The sequence below is a fragment of the Solanum lycopersicum genome, chromosome 9 (genome assembly GCF_036512215.1).
Source record: "Solanum lycopersicum chromosome 9, SLM_r2.1".
In the NCBI taxonomy this organism is placed as follows: domain Eukaryota; kingdom Viridiplantae; phylum Streptophyta; class Magnoliopsida; order Solanales; family Solanaceae; genus Solanum; species Solanum lycopersicum.
The window spans coordinates 13,550,318-13,557,362 of NC_090808.1; the positions used below are offsets into that span (position 1 = coordinate 13,550,318).

Below are 7,045 nucleotides of genomic sequence, written 5' to 3' on the forward strand. Positions count from 1 at the left end.
AGCAGTACTGTAAATTCATTTTTAGTGTGTTGAATTTTTTTTGTTTTCTGTTTATTTAACTACTTGTATCCCTTACCGACAAGGATATGATCAATGTAGTGTATTTTGTAAGTGTTTAAGTTGAATACAATTTTGATATTTGTTTAGCATACATATATGTTGGTAGACTATATTAAAATATGAAAAAAGAATTTTGTTCAAAACATGATGCAAGAAATATTAAAAATACATACATTTTAGATTTAGATACAAAATACAGTTAACATCTCTGATTTTTTATTTCTTAACGACTTGACATTTTAACTTGGATACAAAATACTATTAACATATCTAATTCTGTATTTGTTAATGATTAATATTTGTTTAGCATACATATATGTTGACAAACTTCATTAAAATTTGAAAAAACAGTTTTATTCAAAACATGATGCAAGAAATATTATAAGTACGTACATTTTAGACGTGGTTACAAAATACTGTTAACATCGCTAATTTTGTATTGATTAATGACTTGACATTTTAATATGGATACAAAATAGTGTTAACATCTCTAATTTTGTATTTGTTAATGACTTGACCATTTAACTTTGATACAAAATACTGTTAACATCTCAAATTCTGTATTTGTTAATTATATGGATAGTGTTTTTTTAAAAATTTGAATACAAAGAAAATATGAGCAGTATTAGATGAATAAAAAAACAATGAAATAATAGTCAATGAATACAGTATATACAGTTAGGGCCCATTTGGATGGGCTTAATAAAAGCAGCTTTAAAAAGTACTTTTGAAAGTGCTGAAACTTATTTTTAAAATAAGAAGTTATGCATTTGGATAAAAGTGTTGAAGTTGTTATGACAAACGTGAAAAGAGAAAAATGCAAGAAAGAGATGTTAGGGTTATATGAGTAATTTGGAGATTGTATAATAATATTAAGGGCAAAAAGATAAAAATGTGGTCAACTTAAAACAGCTTATAAGCTAAAAAAAAACGCACCCCTACCCAGCTTTTAACTTTTGTCTAAAAATAAGATCCTGTTTGGCTCAGCTTAAAAGCTGGTCAAACTGACTTAAAAGCTAGTTTTTGACTTATTTAGGTGTTTGGCAATACTCAAAACAGCTTATTTTAAGTTTAAAAAAAACTTATTTTAAGCCAAAAGTTAAAAGCTGGGGTAGGGGTGCTCTTTTTTTTCAAGCTTATAAGTTGTTTTAAGTTGACCACATTTTTACCTTTTTGCCCTTAATATTTTTATACTATCTCCAAATTACTCACATAACCCTAACATCTCTTTCTTGTATTTTTCCCTTTTCACGTGTTGATGTTAGACAATTACTATTACTAATGAATGAAAATAAAATAAATCTTAAATCTTTCAAGTGATCTATTCAAATTATATATTATTAAAATGTAAAATAAGTTGCACATATAACTTAAATAAAAATTTATATTCCTCTTATAAATAATTTGTGATAATAAAGAAATATGTGAATGATAGACAATTATTATTACCTATGAATGAAACTAAAATAAAATCTTAAATCGATCTTTAATCTATTCAAATTATATATCTTTAAAATCTATAATAAGTTTATATTCCTGTTATAAATAATTTGTGATGAGAAAGAAATATGTGAATGATAGCAATATATAATTATTTATGACTGTAAAATATAAATTAATTAATTTTTATTATGTTACAGCTTTTAAGGGTATTTCAGACATTTTGATTTAAAAAGCTGTTTATCAGCACTTATTATTTTCCAAACACATCAACAACTTTTTTTTTAACTTTAGCACTTTTTATCCAAACGCATAACTGCTTATTTTAAAAATAAGTTTCAGCACTTTCAAAAGTACTTTTTTAAAGCTGCTTTTAATAAGACCATCCAAACGGGCCCTAAGTTTTTTTTAACTTAAAATAAGTTATTTTGAGTATTGCCAAACAGTTAAATAAGTCAAAAACCAGCTTTTAAGTCAGTATGACCAGCTTTTAAGCTGAGCCAAATAGGCTCTTAGTATATATCATTACTTTGACTTAGAAAATAATCAAATAGCATTATTCTCAAAAATACAAAAAAAACGGAAATACAAAATACATATACTAAATTAACAAAAATATTCTCAATTACAAATGTGGACAGTGTCGATAGACATTTGCAAATCTATTTAATATCAAAACACATACTAAATAAATTTTGAATAAACATACAAAAGAAGATAAAACTGCATACTAACCTAAATTAGTGAAAATATGGTTCTTTTAACAACTTCAATTTTAACATTCAAAATACTAAACACGCAAAAATAATTAAATACCTCTTCATTAACTATTTGGTGTTTATTGTCCTTTCAAAGTTTCCCATGAGTAGATGAAAATTCTCCATTTCCTTTTTGAATTTGAGGAAGGTTTTACACGCCGATTTGTTCCGACAATTGTTGTGATCATCTCTCTTTTCTCATTTTAGCAGCGGATTCCTACATCATTCGCTATTTCTTGAATAATACATAGATTAAACGATGAAAAATCTCTAGATTTTTTATGATTAAGTTGGATAACTCTAGTAATTAGATAAATCTATTGGAGATAATTTTAGAGGTTATCAAATCTGAATCAACATTTGAACTACAAAGAATTAGTCTGACAGGTTTTTGAAAAACTCAGAAAACAAATCTAAAATAATATAAGGATGAATACTTAATTAAAAGGATGATTATTAATTCAAATTCTGAAACAAGAAAAAAATACAAAAGAGAAATAGGCTAATATTAGTGAGAGAAATAAATTATGAATATTGGAGTAGAATCCTAATAGGTAACTATAAGATAGAGATAAAATATTTTTTTTACTAACATATGTGAGTAATTGGAAACGTGTAAACAAAGGAAAGAGAGATAAAATAGGAAGTAAATTAAGATACACAATCTTTTTTTAAAAATAATGATACTATTGACATTTTTACTAATATTTTTAAAGTACGGAGGTTTTTTCTAATTCTGTTATATTGTTTGACTAGTTTAATAATTTTTCCAAAAATGAATGGGCCTGGCCCATTTTAATTCTTGAAAATTCATGTAAATACATAATCTATACTATTGTATATATGTCAAGTTTTGGATATTTGTAATGTGTATAGGACTGTATACAAAATTTATAGAGTCTAAATCAACTTCAGAAGACCTGTATAAAATTTTTGGCCCCTATATCGCTGTACTCTACCCGTATATCAATCTATGTGGAGTGTATACAGTCTTTATATCAGCCTATTTTTAGCTTCGTAAAACTTATATTTTGCTCTCGTAGACTGTATTTAAGTTTCCCAGTAACTTTGACAAGATGGGGTTTGACTCAAAGAAATCCAACTTGAAAATATGCAAAGACGAGTCTAGAAGACTTTTTCCAGACATCAATATTCGGAAACAAGCTAGAGACAATGATCCTTTACCACCGAAATATGCTAATAGAACTCCGAGGAACAAAATAGAGCAAAAGAGAACAAAATTGAATTTTTCTATCCCTACGGTTTAGAAACATTATCTTAAAAACTTATATATAACAATATATATGGAAATATTTAGTGGATTTTCGTCTCTAATAACAGTTCATTCCAACCTTCTACAGTGAAGAAGAATGGATCTATTTATAGTTGAAATTAGGGGGGAAATGGTGGGGGGGGGGGGGGAATGGGCAGAAATTTGATAATTTTTTTATTGGAATTTGAATTAAAACTCAAAGGAGAAGGTTGTGCAACGGAAACTTGAAGGGAGTCGTCTGATTTCGAAGTAAGGACACTTGAGGTGCAGGATTGAAACACCTGGCTGATTCGAGTACATTCTCGTACGGATCAGAGGATAAGGGACAGAAGAGACGCGGGTCACGTCAGCTGGGCTCAAGTTTGGGTTGCTGAATCACGGGGCTTGGACGAGTTTTGGGGTTTTGATCTGTACTTTGCGAATATGAAGAGATATTTATGTGGTTCGGTCGGGTATTGTTGTATTGATGTATTGTTGATAGGTCTGATTGATCTCAAATGGGTTGAGGGAGGGAAACAAAAAATCTGGTTAGATTTGCAGTTGACAGAATGGCCAAATGGATCGCAAATATAGCCAATAAATTCAAGAAGTTAACGAAATTGAGTTAAATTAATAAAGTTGGCTTAAAACTACATGATTCGAATTATTGTTAAATAATTAACGAGATTCTAAACCTTAACGAGATAAAATAATCAACTAAATTTTAAACAACATGATTAAAAATATAACTATTATAATATTAAACTAATTAATCAAACATTTAATTAAAATAAAATATTTTGAGATGGTTTTCAATTATACATGAACTATACTAATTATACACAAAATTTTATAAAACATGTATATTATTTTTAAAATTATTTAAAAGGGAGACAACACTTGAAAAATATTTTGAATTTTATAAAGTGAGTTCTTTCAAATCGTTTAAGAAGCTCGATGATTAATTTATGTGGCGAAGGGACAAAACTGGACATAAACAACTATCCCTCATTTGATTTGGACTGATGAAAGAAATCCGAGGCAAATGTAATTGATTAATCAAATTTTAGCTAAATACATATTCATATTTTGGAAAAAGAGATTTTGGTACTGACATCGGGAATTATGGTCGAACCCCGGTATTTGGATTTCTTCATATCTCAAGCTAAATGAGAACTCGAACCACGTATAGTTTGATAAGCTTGATTTGAAGCACAATTTTGAAAAAATTCAAAAGTTATCCCTATATAAAATTATAAAGAGAATACTCGGGAATAAGATTAAAGCAAGGAGGTCAGAATACAATCAAGTTTCCAACATTGAGAATCAGTCTATTTGTAGTTCGACTCAATCGGTTGAAAAGAAAATTCACTATGCAAGATAACCTTTGGTTTTAGAATAATGAAAAGGTAAGTCGAGTATGAAAATGTCTCAGTCATGAATGTGACACGCTTCACACCCATGATTAAGAGTTTACATGGACATAATTTTCAAAGTTCTTGGTGCATTGTCACTCAGATTGGAGAGTTTCTTCCAGTGAAAATCAAAATTTCTCAATATGAAAATAAAACAGATAAACCAGAGGAAAAATCCATAGGCCTTCTTATAGGGGTATGTTTTGACTGTTCTGGAACTCGTTCTTCTTCTCGCATCCTAAGAGTTTGGCACTACACTTCAGATTATGTCCCAGTTTGCTGGTAAGAAATAATTCCATGTTGTGTTGCATCTTTGTTGTTGTCAACTGTACATATGGTTTGATTTGAGAATTCATCCTCTTGGGTTCTCTTGACAAAGACTAAGATAAAACTCATTAGCAAAAACAAATATAATTCAAATAAAGATATAATGTCTATTACCATGTTTACACTTACTCACTCTTCTTGAATATTTATAGCCTGTTCCATCATCTAGATGTTAAGCTAATAAAACTTGTATTCGTATTTGAAACATAACTCTTCAAGTATACTCTTCCTTTGATATCGAAATAATAAAATATATACAGATTTAATATGTTAATGTGTCTTTTCATAACGTGCTTCCAAGTGAAAATAATGATGAATATTCTTCATTGGTAAGATGACGATAATCCATTAATAGGATGAATAATGATCTATTGGTAGGATAATGCTACTACATGATAGGATGGCGATGATCTTCCATTGATAGGATAATGATGTTGATTCTCCATTGATAAGATTATGATTCTGCATTGATAGAATAATGATGTTACTTCATTGATGTGATGATGATGATGCGTTGTCGATACAATGATGATGATGCTCTATCGATAGGTTGATGATGTTGATATTCAAGATTCTCCGATAAGATAATGTTTATTTTATTGGTATAATATTGATGATCCATTGGTAAGATAATGTTGATCCATTGATCAGATAATGTTGATGAAGGTCCATCAATATGATGATGTTGATCCATTTATAGGATAATGTTGATCTATTGGTAGGATAATGATGATGGTTGGATGATGATACTCCATCGGTAGGATGATGATAATAATGAAGAACATCTGCCAGTAGGATAATGTTGATGATCTATTTGTAGGATAATAATTATGAAGATTTGTTTGTAGGACGACGTTAATGAAAATCAAGATCCATCGGTAGGATAATGTTGATTTATTGGTAGGATAATGGTAATGAAGATCTGCCGGTAGGATAATAATATTTCGTTGATGAAATAACAATGATGCCCTTCAAGATGATGGTATTATCTCATTTGATAATACTTTGGGAATGTCCATTCGGGTGGTAAATACAATTTCCCTCTATACAGTTCACATTATCGCATTTGATATTGATGAAATTCATAAATATTGTTCAAATTTTCTTAATGCTGTAAAATGCAATCTCCTGTCATTGAAGATGGTTGTATATGTTGAGAGTGGTGCATTCACTTTTTCGTGTTTCAACATATGTGCTTATTGTTACTCATGCTTTGCTGAGAATTTGATCAAGGTGTTGTTTCTTGTATTCTAAACTTTTTCTTTTTTTCTAAGAAACTTCAATGACTTTCCTGCATTCACAGAAAAAAATTTCAATTTTGGGGAGTTCCTTGCCCATTTGACTTCTCCAAATTCTGTGAATGGAGAAATATGATGAACTAGAGGTAATATTATAGACTTGAATCCACAGAAATATTGTTAGTTTTTATAAAAACAAAGTGTATGTTTCGACTTCTTTAGTCGCTTTCTCTATGTCTTTCTATCTCGAGTAGATCATTCTGATCTCTTGCGTCTCGATAGACAAGACAAAACACTTTATGCAATCTATTTGAAAAATATAGCTAAAATCCGTAATAAAAAGGTTTTCAAAAAGTTGTTATAAAAAAAGATCACTGCTAAGTGTCATGTCACGTCACGTCAATATTAAATGAATATCCTTGGTTCAAAATTTAGGTGTGTCCGATAGCTTGTTATGGAGAATTCAGAAGTCCTTAAAGCTTGGGTGATTTATGACTTGGTCCTCCCAAAATATACTCTAATCGGGAGGTTTTATTGATGACTTGGAACTTCAAC

The 7,045-nt window shown here is 29.3% G+C and overlaps 1 long non-coding RNA gene across 1 annotated transcript; it reads right to left on the minus strand.

The window, feature by feature from the left end:
• Positions 1-4,758: 4,758 nt before the first annotated feature.
• On the minus strand, positions 4,759-6,778 carry LOC138338169 (uncharacterized). Its single transcript, XR_011211544.1, has 2 exons — positions 5,382-6,778; positions 4,759-5,305 (listed from the first exon to the last, which is right to left on the minus strand). It is a non-coding gene; the product is annotated as an uncharacterized lncRNA (long non-coding RNA).
• Between the last annotated feature and the right edge of the window lie 267 nt (positions 6,779-7,045).